The sequence below is a fragment of the Amblyomma mixtum genome, chromosome 2 (genome assembly GCF_055824585.1).
Source record: "Amblyomma mixtum isolate Tamu chromosome 2, ASM5582458v1, whole genome shotgun sequence".
NCBI classification, from domain to species: Eukaryota; Metazoa; Arthropoda; class Arachnida; order Ixodida; family Ixodidae; genus Amblyomma; species Amblyomma mixtum.
In genome coordinates, this window is record NC_143013.1 from 67,803,683 (window position 1) to 67,827,938 (window position 24,256).

The window sequence follows — 24,256 nt, forward strand, 5'->3', positions numbered from 1 at the left end:
CGCTGTAGTCTGGACAAAGGATAAGAGAACATAATTAAGGCTAGGCATAATTAATGTATGAAAATAAATAAGCTAGCAGAAAGCTTGGTCAAAGACTCGTAGTGACCTGGCCAACAACTAGAGCATGTAAAATCCTAAGTGTCATGATGAAAAAATAGCGCACAAGGAACACAAGGGACGGAACGGAAATGTTTCATTTCCGTCCCTCTTATTCCTTTTGCGCTATTTTTACATCATGAACGTTATCCAACTTGCCCAACTTTCGGCTTTGCTTAAATCCTAAGTGTCCTTCTCTGCTTGAGACATAAGTGCACATATGCTGAAGTCAGTCTTAAGAAAGACGTTATTATCTTCTGTTATCGTCTAACAAAGAAACGCATATTTCTTGTTACAATGTAGCGAATCCTTAACGAGGCTCTGAAACGGACTTTCCTTAAGGGTGCGGTGTGCATGGGATGCTAAATGACGCCGCTACACAAATATGCTACAGCAGAAATTTTTTCAACGCGTTTTGTAGGCGCTGAGTTGCCTGCATTCAAAATTTGAATTTTAGCATCTTCGCGCCTTTCCCTCTTCTCTCACCTTTTCCGCGTTCAAAAGTCGGCGATCCTCCGCCGGCCCCACCTCAGACGAGTGCGGTAATCCCCCGGGGGCGAATTCCCCGAAGACGCAGCTTCCTGACCCGCCCGAGCGATGCTGCTCACTGGCCGCGGCCATGGTAGCTGCGTGACACCCGAAAGAATCTAACGCCATCTTTGAACAGAATTACGCATGCAGGAACGAGCGACGGCGGAGGGCACAAGCACTTAAAGGTCGCCCGAAAAGACTCGCCCACTTTTGCGCGAGATTGTGGGTTCTGTGCTGTGTGTACAAGTCTATTTGGCTCAAGTATTCATGGCGAGAGATTGTAGTGATCAAGCCAGTTATTGTTCTATCCTCACAAGGTGTTTCAGAGCCCCTTTAATATGCATAACGCTGCCTGTCCATTCATTTTGCTGCAAAAGCACAGGCAGTTCACTTGGTTGAATTAACATAATTTTGGAGGATTTTCTTTATTTGCCTGCGTTCAGCATTTTTTAACGTCTTAATTTCTTCTTTTCTTTTTCTAGGCCGCTAGTTTGACTAATGTGACGCCAATTTATGACCCAGTATCCGGGAAGACAAAAGTCGCTATAAGCGGCTTTAATCTCGACTTAGGGTCACAGCGCTCCGTGAAAATCGGCAAAAGTGTGTGCCGCATAGACAGGTACCCATGTCTTTTTTTTTCTGGCATGTAAGGCGGGCTTATTCTGAACCTGCGAACGTACACCATGATTAGGGCTTGCTGTTTCTGGAGCATTTAGCAGACATTGAACCCACTGTAGCCGGAATGCGCACGTGTCTTTTCAACTTTCTATTATAGTTTTTGTTCAGTGCCGGAGATGATGATGAAAACGTTTATTAAAGCCACAATGTCTTAGTTGAAGGGAAGGCTGATCGGGTCCCTAGTCCGGGACGCCGTTGGCAAAAGCCGCTGCCCGTGCTCTGGCGACGAGGGCTCGTTATTCCTCGAGGTCTGAGCTGGACAGAGCCGCCTCCCAGCCCTCCCGCGTTGGCTGATTTATGATGTCAATACTGTTACTTGCCTGACAAGCCCATACCATATGGTACAAGTTTGCCTTCTGGCCACAAAATTTGCACTGTGCCGAAAAGGACTCGGGCTCAATGGCGTGAAGCGTAGGTGGATTATTGAAAGACATTGTTTGTAGCCTGCGAAGGTGACATTCTTCTGATTTACTAAGACCCTTAGCGGGCCTCGAGAGTGTCTGCCTTTCAAGGCGCAAATGTTGTAACATTTCTGAATATGTTGTTAACGGAGAGGGGGAGCCTGAATCAGTAAGGGAGGACGTAGAAGGATTCCGGTGAAGAAAAGCTCGGGCCGAACCGTGTGCGTGCTCGTTTCCTTCAACTCCCTGGTGACCTGGTACCCATATTAATTCCTTCCGTTCAGCTGAAGTCCTACATTGACTAAGAATTTTGCAGGCTAGCGGCGTGATTCTGCCACGCATATAGTTTCTATAAGCAGCCTGGGAATCTGTAACTATGTATTTCGATGCGGAGTGCGTTGCGGCTAGGGCTATCGCTACTTCCTCCATAGCCTGTGTATCCCCGTTACGAACTGAAAGTCGTGTACGGGCTTTCAGTGCCGGAGAGGAGACAAGGGATCACTGGCGTCGCTCTGTCAAAGCGTTTTTACTCATTCTCTTTGTCCCGACGTGTTTCTGCTTTGAGGCTCCCGTGTTCTTATGTGTGCCGTGATGCGCTGCTTAATTTTTCATCGCCTACTCTGCCAAAGTATCTGCGCTTACGAAAGCAATTAGCAATTATCATCTATCCGTTAGCGCCTATGGCTTCTAGGGGACGCCGCCCGAAGTTTTTTTTTTTTTTTTTTTGTCACAAACCAGTTGGCTTGTAACTTTTGACAAAGGCTATCCAGAGCCATCGTTGCATCATCTTGGTTAAGGATGGCAAAGCAAACGTAAAATTTGCATTGCCTTCTGCAGCGACGGATCTTTGTTGTCGGCATGCTCACATTTGCAGCAATGTTCAATAATTGGACAGCAGGGTTCTGCTGTACGTAACAAAACCGGTTCTCAGCTACGTTGGCCGTAAAATTTAAACGACAAAAATCTCTCATGTGCACGCTCGCAAAATCAGCTTAAGCGACATCTGAGGCGGGTCCAAAGTGGCATGAAGAGCGAAAGTTGGCCTGAACCATTGGGTAAAATCTGGCAAAGAGCTGAATGCAAGCGCTAATGTTGCCTCATTGTCGCCGGTGACTCCCATTTTCGCAGTACTTGGAGCTGAAGAAGATAAAGCGCGTACATTTTAATAAAGCGCTGCGAAATTACCCTGAACTGCCAGCTCGGTCTAGATAAAGTTTGATTTGCCTGAAACAGGATAAACGCCACGTTTTTGGAATGTTCAACAAGTGCTGTGGCTGGAGACGAAGTGGAGCAGGAGGCTCCTGTCACCGTGACAATAGATGACGTCCGGGTTCCCTTCGTAGAGGCAGTAAATATCGGCAACAAATCCACCTTCAAGCCGAACGTTATGGTGAACGACATTGCACCCAAGAGGTCAACCTACAGGCAAGTGGCAAACAATCGACCCATGCTAATTTGATTTAAAAAACCAGCTCCTCAAACAAAGTTCCATTAGGCTTCAACAGAAGCGAACATTTTGTTCCAAGCAGTCAGAGACACTTTTAAGTCGACCGTGGGCATATGGCAGCTAGGTAACTGTTTGAATAAACAGAGCTCTAGAACTTTCAAATTGCTTAATAACAAATTTCAAGCAGTGGGGAGTTCAACTACTTAGATGAAAGCACGATATATTTTCTCCAAAGCAGTTTTGATGTCTTCATTCTGGAACTGTGCGTAAAATGCATATGCGGTGAATACTGCTTCAAGGCTACTAAGGAGTGACTTCTTCTAAGTGTTTGAGCGTTCTTCCATTTTGTCACTGTAAAAAGTGCTGTACCGCGTTTGCAGCGGACGCTTCACTGTTGCTGTGAAGGGCGCCCACCTTGACAGCATCTCTAATCTCGTTATTGTAACTCGAATCAGCTCTTTGAATGGTACGAAGCAAGAAGAGATCAAAAAGGTGAGTTGGTTTCTTTGAACGGGAAGGCAGGAAGTTCAGAAATCGTGAGTTTGTAAGGTAAGAGGTAGTTCAAGCAACCTTGTGGAGAAGACCTTCGTAGATGCTTACACTGGCCACAGGCAGATTCAACTGCGAGCAATGTGAAGCCGCAAGGTTTCTCGTAATAAAATAGAAAGTAATATCAGTAGGTTTCACTTGCAATGATAGTTTTGTCAGAATGTGTAAAGTGCTTGCGTGGAATTCCGGCCAATTTTCCAATTCACGTTTAAAATCCTTGCACGCAGATCTGAAGCTCCGGCTTCCATCCGGCCTACCACGACGCGAAAAAACTTTACTGTTTTGCCTGTGACTTGGTGTAGCTCTCACGAACGATTACTCTTTCTTGATCGGTATGGCTGATAGCCCTGCATGTGCCATCTGCAGGTATGATGAGGCTATATCCCACATTCTTTGTAACTGCCCTGCCTACGGCATCGAAAGGCAGCCTCTCAGCCGTGCGCTGGGGCGTCTAGATCCATGCCCACTGACAGAAATGAAGATTCCCGGCCACTGGCCGCGGCAGTCGTAGGCGGTGATGGCCTCCAAGGCACTGCTCCGCTTCTTGCGGACTTCTGGCCTGCATGATAGGCTGTGACTTCACGAATGCTAACTTTCACGTGGCTTCAATTTTCTGTTACCCTCCTTTCTTTTTAATTTTTTTATCCCCTCACCCCTTCCCCCATCGTAGGGTAGCAAACCGATTATTCTTCCGGTTAACCTCCCTGCCTTTCCTCTTCTACAACCTCCTCCTCCTGTAAAGTGCTTAATATCACAGTACAATTCGCAGCGCAGTAGTTGAAGTTTTTGGGATATATTACAAGAAGCAGCGGTTGTAGTAGTAATACTAGCAGCATCACAAATTCTAGCGCTAGTAAACGCAGTTGCAAGAGCGGAAGTGTTGGAGTAACAGTAATAGAACTGCTGATGGTGATAGTAATAGCTTGTATTATCCCTGTCGCAAACCGAAACCTCAATGACATAACCCTGCCGAATTACGTTATTACTTTCTCCAAAATGATTGGGGACTAGGACGGTGGGCTGTCCGTTTTACTGTGCGGGTTATAACGTGAAAACAGGCAGCACAGCGGTCACGGTTGCTTTCTTGTCTAGAACAGGGCAACACGCTTCTGAATTTCATTTATGTATGCTTGGCATTTGCCTATTCGGCAGTTAAGAATCTGTGCATGATACTAATGGAAGAGTTCACGCGTCAAAATGGACGCGCCGATTTATTTTCATGTTCTCGGCCTTCTCGGCCAAAGAACCAATACATTCTTTGCTGCCTATCCTCTCAAAGGGCGCAATAGTAATCATATTAAGCATCATCCAAGCACGTCTAATACAGAACCAAGACCTTCTCGCTGATCTTCATTTGTCCTTATCTTGAGGAGGCTGCTCCCGCCCACAAGATAAGCTCCCTGGCTCAGCATATCTACATTGCCCTTGCAACCTTCATCTGCTTTGGATTTCACATGATGTCCCTCTAAACTAATCAATCTTCGTTATCAATGTACTCATTGCAATTCGAAAATGCCTTTAGTTTCATACTACAGTCCACACACGTCCCAAAGTCCGAAAGACTGGATTCTGCCAAATAAAACAAAATATTCTAGAATGTCCGCACCTAGCCTGTAATCCATAGAGCTCACCACAATGAATATGTGAACTGCGTTAGTAATAAGGTGTGCACAGCACATTGAACGCTTCTCTTTTCACAGGCATCGAGACTTATCTGCACGCATATTCTTTTTCTACCTTCCTTCCTGCAGTATGAAAGTCTGAGAAATATATTCGTTATGCAAGTCAGATGCTTCGATTAGCCATGGCCGATATTTGCGTTTGAATGACAATGTGGGAGACCATATTCTGCGTAATCAAGATGGCAGTAGATGCCACTCAGCACGCGTGCAAGCAGTAGGCTGCGCGATGGTGACAGAAGCACAGCGAAAGATTGGTCGTAAAAAAAAAACAAAAAAACATTGAAACAACCAAGATCGTGTTGGAGAGAATGCTGTATGACATTTTTTTTAAATTAAAATGATGGAAGTCAACATATTTTGATAGTCCGCAAAGCACGGCATTTTAACTTTTAATCATTTATGGTCCGCCAGTTCTACGCCGGAGATTACAGAAATGGATCCGGTTCGCAGACGCTTCAGGGAACAGTCATCCATATCCGGCTACGTATGATTAAAATAATGGCATCTTATGTGGCGCACTCCTCTTGAAACAAATTCAAGACATGGACCGTTACCACCATCCAGAAAGAACCTTGAACTCAGGGTGGGATATGCGTCACGGAAAGCTAGAAGGATTTGTATCGATGCGCATTGACTCGTTGATGCTGAAAAAAAATTATTGTACAAAATAAGATCTCCCGTTTCAAAAGACTGCTTTGCCGATATCCTACAGGGATCAGATTCAAAATATTCTTCCTGTGGACTATCACGGCGGTATTTCTTTCGCCAGGTATTTTACAGTATACCGGCCGTCCTTGTGGCCTATTTCCCGCAAAGGACAGAAAGGAAACATTATTCATAGTCGCCATTATCAACGAAGCTAAGCATGATAAAAATAAAGAACTTTCTCATTAATCTCAATAACTGCGTGTCTCAAAGCAGCCTCTCCCATCCTATCCTAAGAAACTTCCTAACTCTGCAACCCTGTCCCACCTCTGCAGCCGTCGACCGCGCTTCCTGTGAAACTCAGATCCCCATCTGAAGAAAACCTGCTTCCTATTCAAGAGTATTTATCTTTAAGGACACGCCCATTTAATAATTACACTCCTTGTGTTCATTAAGATACAGAAGATACAGCCAGAACATGACAAAAAAGAATAGTTAGTCATATTGTGTGGCTGTCTTTTATGAGGCAAAATTTACGAGGCGGGGTGCGTTCGCAGTCTAAGTGACAACTTCATCGCGACTTTAAGTAAGCTCCAGTGAAAGACAGGAAGATTTGAGGCCTCAGCGCACTTTCTTCATCCAGAAATACACTGGCGAGAGAAGATCCGACTTTTTAACAGGCTTTTCCCACAGCATACTTATTAACAGTGAAAAAATCGCTTAGAGAAGGAGAGCCCTATTTTCGTATATACAGCTGCTGTCAATCGTATATCGTTAAATGTATCAGCAATAAAGGAGAGCGAATTTTGGATAGCAGTGAACGTTCAAGAGTACATTCACCACTATCAGCCTCGAGCTTCCATTCCTGACTTTGCCATTAGCAACGCTGCAAGCTTTCTACTTTATATACCGCCATACTTCTCTGACGGTGGATTATCGGACCTTGAATATGCGCGGTTGTAACTGCACACCTCAAATATAACTACACATGATGCACACAAAACACTCGCCGTCCTTCGAAAATATGTCCACTCCTCTTTTGCCTTGTAGGTATGCCAAGCCATGGAGAACGGCCAGAAGATGATGTGCCCTGGAACACCACTGGTGGAGTTCTCTGTAATCAGCAATGACGAGCTGGAAGCAAATGATCTACACATTCTGGCTCAGATTAGCTTTCGTATGGACGAGCTGCATCTGCCATTAGGAGAGAGGCGACACTTTGATTTCGTCTATCTGCCCCCGCCTCAATTTCACTCTTTTCCTGAGGGAGTAAAGAGCGTCAACCTCAGCGATCCATCAATTGAAATCAAGGTGTGGACACTGACTCCTTCAATCGTCATCATCAGCCTGACTACGCCCACTGCAAGGCAAAGGCCTCTCCGATGTCTCTCGAACTGACCCTGTCCTTCGCTAGCCGCGGCCAACGTATTCCCGCAAATTTCTTAATCTCATCCGCCCACCTAACTTTCTGCCGCCCTCTGTTACGCTTGCCTTCTCTTGGAATCCACTCCGTTACCCTTAAGAACGAGCGGTTATCTTGCCCTCGCATTACATGCCCTGCGCAAGCCCATTTCTTCCTCTTGATTTCAAATAGGATGTAATTAACTCGCATTTGTTCCCTCACCCATTCTGCCCGCTTCCGATCTCTTAACGTTACACCTATCATTTTTCTTTCCATAGCTCGCTACGTTGTCCTTAACTTAAGCTGAACCCTCTTTGTTAGCCTCCACGTTTCTGCCCCATAGGTGAGTACCGGTAAGATACAGCTGTTGCATACTTTTCTCTTGAGGGATATTGGCAAACTGCCATTCATGATCTGAGAGAACCTGCCATATGCGCTCCACCCCATTCTTATTCTTCTAGTTATTTCCCTCTCATGATCCGGACCAGCTGTCACTACCTGCCCTAAATAGACATATTCTCTTACTACTTCCAGCACCTGGCTTCCAATTATGAACACCTGTTCCCTTGCCAGGCTGTTGAACATTACTTTGGTTTTCTGCATGTTAATTTCCAGGTTGAACATTGTATTAGTGAAGTCCATATCCTTTTGTTTTACTGCGCTAGCAGTATTGTCAACTTTCGGCGAAAACACGTTGTCTGTCTCTTTGTCTGTGCCTGCTACACGCAAGTGGCACTTCCTTGTAGCGAGAAGAAGAGCAGATTTATGGAACAGAACTTTCACAAAGCACCTAAGCAGCCTCGGCGAATCTTGACCCGCGAAGAATTCCTGTGAGCGATGCCGGAATTCAACTTTCTTTTCGCTACCAGTACAATACCTTTAAGGCATTTTCTACATTTTCGAAGCTCATGTTTTCGGTGAAAATGACTCATCTTTTATCTCAGAAGCCTAATCAGTAAATCGTGGTCTACACCTCGATTTTGTGTGCCCCTAATGTCTGACAAAGTAGTCATGTAATAAGCTTGTATATTTTTCTGCCTGCAGTACCTGTTCCCGTGTTGCTCACGCTGCCGCATGCACTCTTTTTTAGGGAAAGAACTTGGACATTTTTACTGGTAGTGACAAGCTTCCCGTTCGTGTGAATGGCGTCGATCACGAATGTATATTCACCAAGATAACTCCTCGCACAGTGGTCTGCCGGCTTAGCAGTGACCTTTTAGTCCCTGGTTCATCTAACACATTTGAGGTAAGCATCAATCCTCAAAAAGAGCATACCTGTAATTTTCTCATCGTAAAGATGCCTCTAGCACAACAACGACCTAGTTGCTGTTTGAATTCCACGCACTGTAAAGTCGTTGATTTCGAGTTGTCCCTGATCTTTCGTGTCGAAGAGTTAAAGCGGCATGTGATAACAATTAACACATATTTTCTCACTGCTTAGAGAAATTCCCCTTGTTGAGGTCAACTGAAAGCAATAAAGTACCGGTACAACTTTAATACAGTGGCAACGTCACGAAGATAAACGTTATTAATTTCATATCAGGTAGCAGCACAATATTCTCTCTCTTTGTCTCCTTGGTAGACCTCGAGTAATCTGTGCATCGCCGAATCAATCCGAAGAAAATATTTAGTCTGCAAACATTCGTTTGGAATTCAGCGTTGAAACATCTGGCGCAACTGTATTAACTTATAGGTGTACTGGAACAGTACAATCCGAAGAAAATATTTAGTCTGCAAACATTCGTTTGGAATTCAGCGTTGAAACATCTGGCGCAACTGTATTAACTTATAGGTGTACTGGAACAGTACAATCCGAAGAAAATATTTAGTCTGCAAACATTCGTTTGGAATTCAGCGTTGCAACATCTGGCGCAACTGTATTAACTTATAGGTGTACTGGAACAGTACAATCCGAAGAAAATATTTAGTCTGCAAACATTCGTTTGGAATTCAGCGTTGAAACATCTGGCGCAACTGTATTAACTTATAGGTGTACTGGAACAGTACAATCCGAAGAAAATATTTAGTCTGCAAACATTCGTTTGGAATTCAGCGTTGAAACATCTGGCGCAACTGTATTAACTTATAGGTGTACTGGAACAGTACAATCCGAAGAAAATATTTAGTCTGCAAACATTCGTTTGGAATTCAGCGTTGAAACATCTGGCGCAACTGTATTAACTTATAGGTGTACTGGAACAGTACAATCCGAAGAAAATATTTAGTCTGCAAACATTCGTTTGGAATTCAGCGTTGAAACATCTGGCGCAACTGTATTAACTTATAGGTGTACTGGAACAGTACAATGCGAAGAAAATATTTAGTCTGCAAACATTCGTTTGGAATTCAGCGTTGAAACATCTGGCGCAACTGTATTAACTTATAGGTGTACTGGAACAGTACAATCCGAAGAAAATATTTAGTCTGCAAACATTCGTTTGGAATTCAGCGTTGAAACATCTGGCGCAACTGTATTAACTTATAGGTGTACTGGAACAGTACAATACGAAGAAAATATTTAGTCTGCAAACATTCGTTTGGAATTCAGCGTTGAAACATCTGGCGCAACTGTATTAACTTATAGGTGTACTGGAACAGTACAATCCGAAGAAAATATTTAGTCTGCAAACATTCGTTTCGAATTCAGCGTTGAAACATCTGGCGCAACTGTATTAACTTATAGGTGTACTGGAACAGTACAATCCGAAGAAAATATTTAGTCTGCAAACATTCGTTTGGAATTCAGCGTTGAAACATCTGGCGCAACTGTATTAACTTATAGGTGTACTGGAACAGTACAATCCGAAGAAAATATTTAGTCTGCAAACATTCGTTTGGAATTCAGCGTTGAAACATCTGGCGCAACTGTATTAACTTATAGGTGTACTGGAACAGTACAATCCGAAGAAAATATTTAGTCTGCAAACATTCGTTTGGAATTCAGCGTTGAAACATCTGGCGCAACTGTATTAACTTATAGGTGTACTGGAACAGTACAATCCGAAGAAAATATTTAGTCTGCAAACATTCGTTTGGAATTCAGCGTTGAAACATCTGGCGCAACTGTATTAACTTATAGGTGTACTGGAACAGTACAATCCGAAGAAAATATTTAGTCTGCAAACATTCGTTTGGAATTCAGCGTTGAAACATCTGGCGCAACTGTATTAACTTATAGGTGTACTGGAACAGTACAATCCGAAGAAAATATTTAGTCTGCAAACATTCGTTTGGAATTCAGCGTTGAAACATCTGGCGCAACTGTATTAACTTATAGGTGTACTGGAACAGTACAATCCGAAGAAAATATTTAGTCTGCAAACATTCGTTTGGAATTCAGCGTTGAAACATCTGGCGCAACTGTATTAACTTATAGGTGTACTGGAACAGTACAATCCGAAGAAAATATTTAGTCTGCAAACATTCGTTTGGAATTCAGCGTTGAAACATCTGGCGCAACTGTATTAACTTATAGGTGTACTGGAACAGTACAATCCGAAGAAAATATTTAGTCTGCAAACATTCGTTTGGAATTCAGCGTTGAAACATCTGGCGCACCTGTATTAACTTATATGTGTGCTGGAACAGTACAATCCGAAGAAAATATTTAGTCTGCAAACATTCGTTTGGAATTCAGCGTTGAAACATCTGGCGCAACTGTATTAACTTATAGGTGTACTGGAACAGTACAATCCGAAGAAAATATTTAGTCTGCAAACATTCGTTTGGAATTCAGCGTTGAAACATCTGGCGCAACTGTATTAACTTATAGGTGTACTGGAACAGTACAATCCGAAGAAAATATTTAGTCTGCAAACATTCGTTTGGAATTCAGCATTGAAACATCTGGCGCAACTGTATTAACTTATAGGTGTACTGGAACAGTACAATCCGAAGAAAATATTTAGTCTGCAAACATTCGTTTGAAATTCAGCGTTGAAACGTCTGGCGCAACTGTATTAACTTATAGGTATACTGGAACAGTACAATCCGAAGAAAATATTTAGTCTGCAAACATTCGTTTGGAATTCAGCGTTGAAACATCTGGCGCAACTGTATTAACTTATAGGTGTGCTGGAACAGTACAATCCGAAGAAAATATTTAGTCTGCAAACATTCGTTTGGAATTCAGCGTTGAAACATCTGGCGCAACTGTATTAACTTATAGGTGTACTGGAACAGTACAATCCGAAGAAAATATTTAGTCTGCAAACATTCGTTTGGAATTCAGCGTTGAAACATCTGGCGCAACTGTATTAACTTATAGGTGTACTGTAACAGTACAATCCGAAGAAAATATTTAGTCTGCAAACATTCGTTTGGAATTCAGCATTGAAACATCTGGCGCAACTGTATTAACTTATAGGTGTACTGTAACAGTACAATCCGAATAAAATATTTAGTCTGCAAACATTCGTTTGAAATTCAGCGTTGAAACATCTGGCGCAACTGTATTAACTTATAGGTGTACTGGGACAGTACAATCCGAAGAAAATATTTAGTCTGCAAACATTCGTTTGGAATTCAGCGTTGAAACATCTGGCGCAACTGTATTAACTTATAGGTGTACTGGAACAGTACAATCCGAAGAAAATATTTAGTCTGCAAACATTCGTTTGGAATTCAGCGTTGAAACATCTGGCGCAACTGTATTAACTTATAGGTGTACTGGAACAGTACAATCCGAAGAAAATATTTAGTCTGCAAACATTCGTTTGGAATTCAGCGTTGAAACATCTGGCGCAACTGTATTAACTTATAGGTGTACTGGAACAGTACAATCCGAAGAAAATATTTAGTCTGCAAACATTCGTTTGGAATTCAGCGTTGAAACATCTGGCGCAACTGTATTAACTTATAGGTGTACTGGAACAGTACAATCCGAAGAAAATATTTAGTCTGCAAACATTCGTTTGGAATTCAGCGTTGAAACATCTGGCGCACCTGTATTAACTTATATGTGTGCTGGAACAGTACAATCCGAAGAAAATATTTAGTCTGCAAACATTCGTTTGGAATTCAGCGTTGAAACATCTGGCGCAACTGTATTAACTTATAGGTGTACTGGAACAGTACAATCCGAAGAAAATATTTAGTCTGCAAACATTCGTTTGGAATTCAGCGTTGAAACATCTGGCGCAACTGTATTAACTTATAGGTGTACTGTAACAGTACAATCCGAAGAAAATATTTAGTCTGCAAACATTCGTTTGGAATTCAGCATTGAAACATCTGGCGCAACTGTATTAACTTATAGGTGTACTGTAACAGTACAATCCGAATAAAATATTTAGTCTGCAAACATTCGTTTGAAATTCAGCGTTGAAACATCTGGCGCAACTGTATTAACTTATAGGTGTACTGGGACAGTACAATCCGAAGAAAATATTTAGTCTGCAAACATTCGTTTGGAATTCAGCGTTGAAACATCTGGCGCAACTGTATTAACTTATAGGTGTACTGGAACAGTACAATCCGAAGAAAATATTTAGTCTGCAAACATTCGTTTGGAATTCAGCGTTGAAACATCTGGCGCAACTGTATTAACTTATAGGTGTACTGGAACAGTACAATCCGAAGAAAATATTTAGTCTGCAAACATTCGTTTGGAATTCAGCGTTGAAACATCTGGCGCAACTGTATTAACTTATAGGTGTACTGGAACAGTACAATCCGAAGAAAATATTTAGTCTGCAAACATTCGTTTGGAATTCAGCGTTGAAACATCTGGCGCAACTGTATTAACTTATAGGTGTACTGGAACAGTACAATCCGAAGAAAATATTTAGTCTGCAAACATTCGTTTGGAATTCAGCGTTGAAACATCTGGCGCAACTGTATTAACTTATAGGTGTACTGGAACAGTACAATCCGAAGAAAATATTTAGTCTGCAAACATTCGTTTGGAATTCAGCGTTGAAACATCTGGCGCAACTGTATTAACTTATAGGTGTACTGGAACAGTACAATCCGAAGAAAATATTTAGTCTGCAAACATTCGTTTGGAATTCAGCGTTGAAACATCTGGCGCAACTGTATTAACTTATAGGTGTACTGGAACAGTACAATCCGAAGAAAATATTTAGTCTGCAAACATTCGTTTGGAATTCAGCGTTGAAACATCTGGCGCAACTGTATTAACTTATAGGTGTACTGGAACAGTACAATCCGAAGAAAATATTTAGTCTGCAAACATTCGTTTGGAATTCAGCGTTGAAACATCTGGCGCAACTGTATTAACTTATAGGTGTACTGGAACAGTACAATCCGAAGAAAATATTTAGTCTGCAAACATTCGTTTGGAATTCAGCGTTGAAACATCTGGCGCAACTGTATTAACTTATAGGTGTACTGCAACAGTACAATCCGAAGAAAATATTTAGTCTGCAAACATTCGTTTGGAATTCAGCGTTGAAACATCTGGCGCAACTGTATTAACTTATAGGTGTACTGGAACAGTACAATCCGAAGAAAATATTTAGTCTGCAAACATTCGTTTGGAATTCAGCGTTGAAACATCTGGCGCACCTGTATTAACTTATATGTGTGCTGGAACAGTACAATCCGAAGAAAATATTTAGTCTGCAAACATTCGTTTGGAATTCAGCGTTGAAACATCTGGCGCAACTGTATTAACTTATAGGTGTACTGGAACAGTACAATCCGAAGAAAATATTTAGTCTGCAAACATTCGTTTGGAATTCAGCGTTGAAACATCTGGCGCAACTGTATTAACTTATAGGTGTACTGGAACAGTACAATCCGAAGAAAATATTTAGTCTGCAAACATTCGTTTGGAATTCACCATTGAAACATCTGGCGCAACTGTATTAACTTATAGGTGTACTGGAACAGTACAATCCGAAGAAAATATTTAGTCTGCAAACATTCGTTTGAAATTCAGCGTTGAAACGTCTGGCGCAACTGTATTAACTTATAGGTATACTGGAACAGTACAATCCGAAGAAAATATTTAGTCTGCAAACATTCGTTTGGAATTCAGCGTTGAAACATCTGGCGCAACTGTATTAACTTATAGGTGTACTGGAACAGTACAATCCGAAGAAAATATTTAGTCTGCAAACATTCGTTTGGAATTCAGCGTTGAAACATCTGGCGCAACTGTATTAACTTATAGGTGTACTGGAACAGTACAATCCGAAGAAAATATTTAGTCTGCAAACATTCGTTTGGAATTCAGCGTTGAAACATCTGGCGCAACTGTATTAACTTATAGGTGTACTGGAACAGTACAATCCGAAGAAAATATTTAGTCTTCAAACATTCGTTTGGAATTCAGCGTTGAAACATCTGGCGCAACTGTATTAACTTATAGGTGTGCTGGAACAGTACAATCCGAAGAAAATATTTAGCCTGCAAACATTCGTTTGGAATTCAGCGTTGGAACAACTGGCGCAACTGTATTAAATTATAGGTGTACTGGAACAGTACTTGAATAGAGAAGAGAAATACTGCGTGCAGAGAAGTACGGATCTCTGGGAGAGTGGATTAATGAAGAAATAGAATATTTAAATATCCACAAGGAACATTTCAAGACAAAATGAAAGAGGAACATGGCCATAATAAAGCATAGATCACTATGGGAATTCAACAGGTATGAAGTAGTACGAGAGCTCTAGAACGGTGCAATGACTCCTGACCTGAAACTTGCAAACGCGATACTCTATTTGAAATCTCAGAGGTGCTATAAATACTACACATTAGAGAACAATTGCCTCTAGGCGCTAATAGAACGACAAAAAAGCCGTAAAAGGCGATGTGTGCTGATATGGGAGAGGCCTTTAGCCTGAGGTGGGCGTGGTCAGGCGGATGATGATGATGGTTGGTGATTCAGTGAAAACATGGACACGTCATGGAATAAAACGACTACAAAGCTTACGACAGGCTACAAGACAACAAGAAATAGGCAGTTACCAGGAACACAGAAAAGAAAGTTCGCAAAAAAAAGATAATGCGAAACAGTGAAAATCAATACTAAGAATTATAGCGTGGATTCAGAGCCGGAAAGAGCGGAATCCGCAAGTGAACGCTGTATAATAATTCAAGAAGCGGTAGGCTCCTTTTTTTTTTTTTAGAACGATACAACACAGAAGTAAGCACGAACAGGGAGGTGACATTTGTGTAGCATGCGAGAAAAGTGTAGCAAACACTAAACATGTTCTGGTAGACTGTGAAGCGAGGCGCCGTGGTGGCTCAGTGGCTACGGTGCTCGGCTGCTGGCCCGAAAGACGCGTGTTCGATCCCGGCCGCGGCGGTCGAATTTCGATGGAGGAGAAATTCTGGATGCCCGTGTATTGTGCGATGTCAGTGCACGTTAAAGAACCCCAGGTGGTCGAAATTTCCGGAGCCCTGCACTACGGCGTCTCTCATAGCCTGAGTCGCTTTGGGTCGTTAAACCCCATCAACCAAAGCAAACCAGACTGTAAAGCTGTGCATCCACGGACCAAGGAAGGCGTGGTCAGATTTGCAGGGGAGAAAAAGGACACTCCGACCAAAGGCTCATGAGAAAACCGATGTTTCGGCACCGTATCGGCACCTTCACCAGGGCTGACTGGGTGCGAACAAGAGACACACTTTTTTAACCTTTTTGGCCCACTGCAGTGTTCAGGGAAAGAGGAGCGGCCGCCGCGTCGGTCACAGTGGGCGTGCTTGTAGTCATCGCGGGGCGCCGCCGTGTGAGGCACATGACTACAGTGTTTGGGACGAGTGGGAGGAGGGGGGGAGGGGGAGCGTGTGGCGGTACTTTCGTTCGCTCGGCACAACTCGTCTCGAGGGAAGCGCGGGTGCGCTTCCCTCGCCCTCCTTCCCTCCCCTCGCGCTCGTTTATACCAACGGCGACGCGGCTAAACCCACGAACGGGCGCATAAGAGTTGCGCTCTAAAAGCAATCATGCCCCGCTCTCCTCGTTGGGAGCCATTAAAATAATGGAGGACAAAACCCAGACAACAAAAATCATCCTCAGGACGTCCTGAGGACTAATTTTTGAGTACATTTCATTGTCCTGAGGACGGCCTCTACTGGTCCTCAACAAGTCCTCACATAGTCCTGTTGTTCGGCCTGAGTATGTCCTCATACTCAAATTTCCTCTGAAGGGGCTTCTTAGTATGTTTTCAGGACATCAGAGGACGTTTTAGCCCAGGGAATGTGGGTCATTATTTGCTTAATGATTGGACGAAGTGTGCACAGGGATTGTGAAACAGCTTCATTTTGCTTCATTTGTCTTGGATTTTAGCAAACAAATCTTGCAAATGTTTCGCCATGTTCTGCACTGGTTTGTTTACTGCGTTTGCTGGTACATACAGGTTGTTCTTCGTGAAATATGTTCATACAGCGATGACTACAACTCCTTCAGGAGTTGAACTCTGCCAATTCAGTGCAAAAGCCACTTGGAAGAATACCCCAAATTCAAAACAGTCTAACCCCACCAGAAGCATGCAGTACATAAGAACAGGTTTAAAAGCCAAAATATCTTGATACCTCCTGAAGGCACATACTTAGACATAACGGTTTCCATCAATATATTTGTACGCAAATTTATTTTGAATACACCTGCAATTTTTAATCAACGAAAGCAGAGTGTGAGGGATTAAGCTTGTTTTATCTCAGTTCAGTATGCCACAATATTGTCCTGCGATAGGACGTTTGTAGGACATTTGAGGAATTTCTATTCTCGAGTCGTTCAGCAAAGTACAAACTGAGGACATCCTCATGAGGATGTTTGGTCGTGATGCACTCAAAAAGTACCCAGAATGTCCTGTTCAGGATGAGGACGTTCTGAACATTTGAGGACGTCCTCAGTACGTTTGGTGTTGTCTGGGAAAGAAACTCAGGAAAGAGTGTCGCGTCGTGCAGTCAGCCCCCGCAACCCAAATGCTCTTCAAACAGTTTCCTTTTCCCTTTCTCTCTCGAAGCACGCCAAAGCTGGCCTGATCTGAAACCCGAGACCCAGCCTTCGACAACAGAACGCGCCATACCTTCACACATGGGGTGCGACTTTCTCTCTTCTATTTTTTTATGAGTGGGCTTCAAAGCTGTCACGTTTTTTTTTGTTTTTTTTTTGTTTTACTTCCATGATTCAACTGCATCAGCAGACTGGTAATCAAAACACATCTTGCGTGATATTCACTGTCTATGCTGTGCTATGTCGTTCCTTCCACGCTACCTCCACTGCTAATGCCTCCAGGCATCGCGCACTCAACATGCTCTTTAACGGTATACTTGGCATATAATAGCCAAACTGCTCCCTCGTTATAATAGCCAAACTGACAGTCAAAATATTATGCATGGCTTCTAGATTTATCATGGATCACGTAATAGTATGACTCCAAAAATTTAAGGGGAATTCTTGCATCTCATAACACATAGCTGAAGTATTATACAAATCTTTTACGTTTGTCACAGGTCACGTGTGAATATCCCCCCCAGAAAAAAAGATTATGAGCAGTTCTTACATCCCATTTTCTTCAACTGTACGCATGTTTTTCGGCAATGGTCCCACGTAACGCATTCCGAGCAGGGCAGTCAAATGCTCCGGAGCTCCGCCTACAGGCTTGCGAGGGGAGATACGCAGAGACCTTGCACTTGCATAGGGGAGCTAGAATTAGATATCCACCACCACACAAAGCCCTAACAAAGGAGGAAGCGACCGGCTGGCGCAGATTACAGACCAACTCCTTTCCTAACCTACACATACTTAATAAGATGTTCCCGACACAATACAGAGCCACCTGCCCTTAGGGCGATGCCACACCTACACTTTATCATATCACGTGGGAATGCGAACGCAACAAAGCATTCCACTGTTGAGGTATTAGCGGGGTCGCAGCGGAGCACCAGACAGAGACGACCAGCGTGGCAGGCTTCTAGTTCCGGACTGCTCGTGCCGGGCGTGCGCCCCGAGCACGCGCGGTCCATCTTTATTCTCTTCCTAGCGCGCGCTGTAACGCCGATCTTAGCGCCGGCGCTTTATAGCGTCGCCGGGCGCTATAGGGCCCCCCGCCTAGACGGAACGGCGAAATGTACGCGCCGACGGGGCAGAGATGGATTAGCCACAGCGGCAAGCAGGTCTGCAGGTGGGCCGGCAACATCTGAGGAGAGCTCCTGGGGAGGTGTCTCGAGGTACGCTGGTTTGAGTCGGTCGAGGGAGACGACCTCTTGACGACCATCAAGCAGGATTGTCGCTGACTTTGTCGTCCGGGTGAGGACGCGGTACGGGCCATCGTATGAAGGGGTAAGAGGCGCCTTTACAGCGTCTCGCCTGAGAAAAACGTGCGTCGAGGAAGCAAGGTCCGGGTGCACAAAGACTTGATGGGCAGTTGAGCGAGGCGGCACTGGGCGCAGGTGCTGGAGACAGTCCTGTAGGCGGTGAAGGTATTGCAGGGGTTGGGACGAGGGAGCCGAAGGTACGAACAAGTCTCCGGGAAGCCGCAGGGAGGTACCGAAGACGAGTTCGGCCGCCGAACAGCCAAGGTCACGACTCAGGACGGCGCGAAGGCCTAGGAGCACCATAGGGAGGTGATCTACCCAGTGCTCGCGATCTAGGCGCGCAGTAAGGGCAGCCTTGAGCTGGCGATGGAACCGCTCGACCATGCCGTTGGCACAGGGATGGTACGATGTGGTGCGGCAGTGTTTAGTGCCGAGTGAGCGAAGTGAAAAGGGCGCATTCGAACTGGCGGCCGCGATCCGTGGTAACAATGCCGGGGCAGCCGAAGCGGGAAACCCACGTCGAAACGAAGGCTCTGGCAACTGTTTCCGCAGTAATGTCCGGAATGGGCACGGCTTCGGGCCAACGGGTGAAGCGGTCGACCATCGTCAGAATGCGCCCTCTTTATAGGGCGCTTTATAGCGTCGCCGGGCGCTATACCACCAACACGAACACCCGAGTGCGGAGCAATGGGAGAGTCGGCTCACCAGCGGCGAGCTCGCGACCCAAAGGGCCTTCGTGCAGCACGCGACTGATGCAGCACGACTCAGTGGAGCCTTGGAATAGGGGCCCACCCTTGCTGACGAGAAGCCTCAAGTCGCCAGCGCCAGAGAAGACGACGGAGACTTCACACCCGCGAAACCCTTGAAAGATCCAATAAATTTTTCACTCAACTGTACGCATACAGTGCGCACCAGATTACGCGTGAGCAACGAAAAAATTGGCGGGGGCTTAGCTTTGGTCAAGCCTGGTAGGTTGCGAAAGCATGTGTTTTATACGGCATATGCAGCGCCTCTAGCGGGAGGAGCGCGGCGCGTGCCGTACCAAGCGACCGTCGTTACCGGACGAGCGGAGTTGGTAGCCCGTCTCTCGCTCCTGGTATGACGTCATGTTGTGACGTCGCTAGGTATGGTATGACGTCAGGGGTCACTCTGAAGGTCAAACGTGCCAAGTCGCCGCCACTACGCGAGAGGCCGTTGCTTTCGCAATAAAATGAACAGCAAAACAAGGTCTTAAATAAGGGACACCGAAAACTACTGAACTTGAGTTCCATCTCGAAGGCGCGAGGACTGGTATTTCAGTGTGTTAATGAGCCTCCCCTGTATTTCCTCTCCAGCACCAAATATATTCTTGCGTTTTTGTGTTCGCCTTGCACTTCAAGGCGATGTTTCTCGTATGACATTTCTAAAAAGAGTTGTTCTGTTTGATCCGTACCCATCGCTCTCCTCCGCAGGTGGTGTACGCCGGACAAAGCTACCCGATGGGAAAACTGACCCTGTTGGACAAAGAGTCTGGCACTCTTCCCACCATCGCTCTAGTACCCATCGCAATGTTGGGGATACTAATATTACCCATATGCTGCTTTATCCTAAGGGTACTAAAGTCCAGAAGGACTTCGCCGCCTTGCCGTATCCACGAGAACATTTCTCGGCACAGCGCAAGCAATAGTGAGAGCACTTATCTACTTCCCATTATCCTTACGTCTTTCGTTGAGCCAGCAAATGAGCTGTCAGTCTGAGAAACCCGTTACCACTACAGGGACGTGGCACGAGAAGAAATATAGAAAACGGAACATGATTTAATGCCTTAGTGGCGCATAAATTAACCTTATTAAGAGCTTTAAATTAAGTCAATAAAATAAAGAGTTAAGAGAGTGAGCGGTACCGATGAATCCCTCTAAAATAAAGGTGCCGATGAAGGAATCAATGAGTAAATTTGATATGCTAGCTTTTTATTCAGGTGGAATACAGACAGAGAGACGGACGGAGGGACGGAGAAATGAAGAGATGGACGGACGGATAGACGGGTAGATAGATGCACACGCACACTTTCTGTAGCAAAATCCGCGCCGAAGGTTCTGCGTCAGTGCTAGGCGTTTGGAAAGCTACTAAGGTTGCTCTATCCTACAGACAAGGTTTGGTACTACGGCATATTGAATACAATCATCGATGAGTATAATTTAAGACTATTAATTGCCGTCTTTGTCATAAGGATGCGCAAAAAGGATAGCTGGAGTGCGATAAATAAAAATTGCCGGGGCACTTAAGAAACTTACGTGCGACTAAAGTGAAGACATTGCAATTCTACTCCAATGCTTTTCCGATTCTATTCAAATTCTGTTCTAATTCTATTTTAATTATACTCCTATTTTATTTTAATTCGGTTTTCATTCCACTCCAATTCTGTTTTATTCCTTTATAGTTGGTGCAGTGGTAAGTACTAGTACTGGCTATTACTGATTAACACTTTGTATTTTCGCCCTTTCATGAAGTCACATCGTTTCGACCAATCGCGAGCTTTGTAAAGCTGCCGCTCTTTGGAGGACATCGAGTTTTCGTGTCGATATGAGCCATCTAATTATTCCGCATTAAAAAAATAGATGATCGGTCAATATAAATGAAGGCTCGAGTCACTTACGCTCTAAGAAACAAGGAGGGAATTCGAAATGTCTTTACGAACATGTAAAAGATAAGCAAGGTCACCGAGGAATCCTACACAGGTTTTCACAATAGCCGGATACCCCGGCGCTAATGACAAAGGCAAAGGTGTCGAGGTACTGGATATCCTGCCAGTAACGAAAGAGGAAGTCAAAAATGGCTTACAGGCAATTCAATTCAAATCAAACAGCCCACAGGTGGCGATCAACGAAGGGCAAATTTGTTAAAGACGATGAAACTGTGCTACAAAAAGTTCGCAGCCTGAATACGCACTGCCTCACGGCATCGCTCATACCACCTGCTTGGAAGAACACTAGCCTTATACTAATCCATAAGAAAGAGGTATCAAGGCTCTGAAATATTAGAGACCAATTTACTAAGATAATCGCTAATAGAATCAGGGCATGCTTAGACTCCAGACAGCAAAGGTTCTAGGTTGGCTTCCGTAAAGGATACTCAACAGTGCACCATTTATGAACCATCAAACAAGCGATGTAAAAATGTGAAGAAAACATTTTATATATAGTCTGCATATAGCTTACGAGAAACCATTTAGTTGGAGCACAAGCAGTTATGCAGATACTACGGAACCAGTGTGTAGACAGGGCACATACAATATTGTTGGGAAATATCTATCGGGACTGCACACCGACCACAGTCATCCACAACGAAAGCAATAAAATCCAAATCAGGAAAGGCGGCAGGCAGGAAATCACAATCTCCCACTGATATGCATCCCGTTCCCGTTTTCATACGAGCCATTCAGAGAACTGGACAGGAAAGGGTTCACTATAAAAGTTAATAAAAGAATACATTAGTAGTCTATTCACTGGTGACATTGCCCGGCTAATTATTTTAAGGGACGTCTAGTGGACGGATCTAGGCTGGAGATAAATATTAATGTTTATAAACTGATTACTGACAAAAAAACTCAGGCAATGTACAAGTCTGCTAAGGGCAGTTAAGGACTTCAGTCCCTAACTCGAGACCACAATAGTGGCCCAGGCCACGATAGTGAAGTAGTTAGGAGGATAAGAACGAGGTGAACTGCATTTGGCAGGTAGTCTTAGGTCATTAACAGGCTACCAATATATCCCTCAATAGGAGAGTGTATAATAGTTGCATCTTACCAGTAGTAAACTGCCCGCTGGGCGGAAACCTAGAAGCTAACCTGGAGGCCATTCCTGCCTCGTAACTATTCTGAACGAACGCTTTCCATTTGCCCATTCTTTCCTCACGGAACGCCTGGAACCTTCTAGGTGACCAGTAGGACCTAGTGAGCCAGGCCTAAAGTACTCTCGTTGGTGCCAGATGAAAGTTGCTCAGTCTTTTTCATTCTCCTTTCCCACAGATTCCCTGCAAGCAAGCAACTCTGCCGCCCAGCAGCCTCAAATAGAACCTGCTTTTGAAATTGATGAGGAAACTAAAGCCATACTTGAAGCCGAAAAGCTTCTCTTCAAGAGAGAGCTCTTGCAACTGGGTCCGGTCATCGGTCAAGGTACCTTAAACAGATAAATTTAGTCATTACTCACGATACTAAGTATAAAGAAAGAATTATGATACCCGTGAAATTAGAGGCATAAGGTGCAGAGTATTAAAATGGCGTATAACGCTCTATTTAGAAAGCGTTGCTTTATGACGGTGGTTTAAAACTTCGCATGTGCACCGCTAAGCGGGCACCGAATGTAATATTCCGCTAAAACAGGATCCTCATTCCCCCCTTTCGACATCCCCAATACGAAACTTAGGTTTCTTCGTGGATTCCCTTTTACTGGAATGCACTGTTCTTGATTGCTTATTCATTCCTGTGTATTTCCTTTAGCATTAATGCTCACGTGCGCTGGTTTCACAGTGTACAACCTAATTTAACATTTATTGTGATTTGTGCAAGATTTCCCGCATCAGATCTCACTCCTGTATTTGATTATGATATTCAGTGTACAAGAAATGAAATCAACCTGACGGATGTGGCACAGCAAAGCATAGGAATTCATGGCCAGCTGCATCCCATTACATATTGCTGCCCTTTTACCCTGAAGATATGTGAAAAGGGGCTATAAGACAACAATATATGTACCACGCCTATGGAGCGCCTCGGGGTGAGCACAGCGCTTGCCAATGATGCTGTGTGGAGAGCATTTCGTCTAGTGCAGAAATAAGTGAAACCTCGTTATAGCGAACTAGTAAAAAATCGTAAAACAGTTTGCTATAGCCGAAATTCGTAACATAACATTTCGTCCAAAACAAGCGCAATAACGGCGCAATTTAGTCATTGAAAGGACAGAAATTCTGGCGATCCTTACAAGAGAAGCGGATAGATGTTTTCCCAGGTATTGGTGGCGTTTCGAAGACGCTCGCGGCTATTAGGAAGACCGCCAGTTAGGTTGGCTCCCTCGCACAGCACCACAAGCGCAGGTAAGCGCCGGCTACTGTGGCTTCTCCGCGTTACAGTTGTGTCGCGTAGAAAGCGGTACGTCAAAGCAAAAGCTGTCGCCGTTTTCACCACCTCCGCGACAGCCGACATGAGCGCAGGATTGTTACTGCAAGCTCACAACCACCGGTGCTGCTTCCATGGCGCTGTCGACAGACGCCAGAGGCGTGAACGCGTGCTGACTACCGGACTGCAACCCTACACGCCGCTGTTGGCGAGAGCGAGATTAAAGTGAAAACCTTGGTGCGAACGCGTGCCGCATCACTACCAGTCACTTGTGCAGTGCGGCGAAGCCTGCCGCCTGCCATCCGAACGGGCAGTTTGGCGCCGGGGAGTTCGATATACCCGTTTCATGGGTCAACCGCGTTCGATATATTGTCACGGCTTGACATACAGGCCGGCGGCGAGAACAGGTGAAGACAGGGAGCACAGAAAAACAGGGAGGTCCACCAGCAGCAACGTCGTCGTCGGCGCGCGGCAAACACTCCTCGTCTTTTTCTTCCACTCGCGACA

General features: G+C 44.3%; 1 pseudogene; it reads left to right on the forward strand.

Moving 5' to 3' along the window:
• Positions 1-24,256, forward strand: part of LOC149359638 (hepatocyte growth factor receptor-like) — a 58,977-nt pseudogene that overhangs the window by 20,944 nt on the left and 13,777 nt on the right.